Here is a 1,236-nt window from a genome sequence, read left to right as displayed (position 1 = left end):
ATAATACAAATGATATATGAGCATATGCATGTATATGTACATACCTAAGCAGATACTCTATGGAGAACTTGTGAATGGAAGGAGACTCCGGCAGAAACCAAGGCTGCGCTTTAAGGACTGTGCCAAGTCCTCATTGAAGGCCTGTGATATGCAGGACACTGACTGGGAGAACAATGCCTGTCATCGCCACGGATGGAGGAAGCAGATTAAGGAAGGGATCGACACTTTTGAGAGAGTACGTATCCAGCATGAAGAACTTAAGCGAGTTGTGCGAAAGCGCACGGCTCGTATAGTGAATGGAGAAAACTTGGTCAGCAATGTTTGCAGTCGTGTATGCTTGTCAAGAGCAGGGCTCATTAGCCACATACGGAGCCGCAAATGCAAAATGTAAGTTACTTCTAGAGCGCACAATGTTCCTGGAGGTCGGCAATGGTCTTCCTCGGTCACGAGTGGACGGCCATCATGTACATACCTACATCTACATGTATATATAGATGCATATCCGGGTACAGGACGTCAAAAAAGGAACGGGAACAAAACAAAGCACAAAAGACGGACTTTTTTCTAACATAGGAAAACAGACGAGCCACTTAGGGAACTTTTCCTTCATCAATATATGATTGTTCCGAGTCCTTTCCCCATCCCACCCCGTTCGCGAGCGCGCATTTTTTTAAATATTCGTTTAAGGCAAGTTGTATTACACCTATTACACTATTGTTTTGTTTTTTTTTTTGCTCGGGTCAAACGCTTTATATACGAGTGAGTGGACAAACGAAAGAAAGGTGCGCTTAACACCTTTGGTAGAAGTTGCGGTAATTTTTCAGATTAACACCCATACGATCTTCACTAGGGTGTTATGGTTAGGGTTAGGGTTAGGGTTACGGTTACGGACGGAACTCCCTAACCCAAACCCTAACCCTAAGACTCTAACCATAACCCTAACCGTAACCCTAAACCCTAATCCTAACACCTCAGTGAAGATCGTGCGGGTGTTAATCTGAAAAATTACCGAAGTTACCTATATTATTATTTAGAACTTTAATTTGGCCCCATGCAACTTTAAGTTTTGTAGGCTTGTCTCTGAAGCCTACCCTGACGAGCTAAGTTCCTGTGATGGGCCCACGAAACTTTAAATTGCATGGGGCCGAATCAGTTATAGAAGGATGAACAACAAAGAAAATGTTTGTAGGATATAAACTCAAAACATATATATAATATATATAGATATAATATATA

The 1,236-nt window shown here is 42.1% G+C and overlaps 1 protein-coding gene across 1 annotated transcript in view; it reads left to right on the top strand.

The window, feature by feature from the left end:
• Positions 1–1,236, top strand: part of LOC106874146 (heparanase) — a 12,298-nt gene that overhangs the window by 1,806 nt on the left and 9,256 nt on the right. The gene's annotated exons all lie outside the window — the stretch shown is intronic.

This window comes from Octopus bimaculoides, chromosome 22 (genome assembly GCF_001194135.2).
Source record: "Octopus bimaculoides isolate UCB-OBI-ISO-001 chromosome 22, ASM119413v2, whole genome shotgun sequence".
NCBI lineage: Eukaryota > Metazoa > Mollusca > Cephalopoda > Octopoda > Octopodidae > Octopus > Octopus bimaculoides.
Note: the sequence above shows the minus strand (reverse complement) of the source record. Positions and strands in the feature narration are given on the sequence as shown.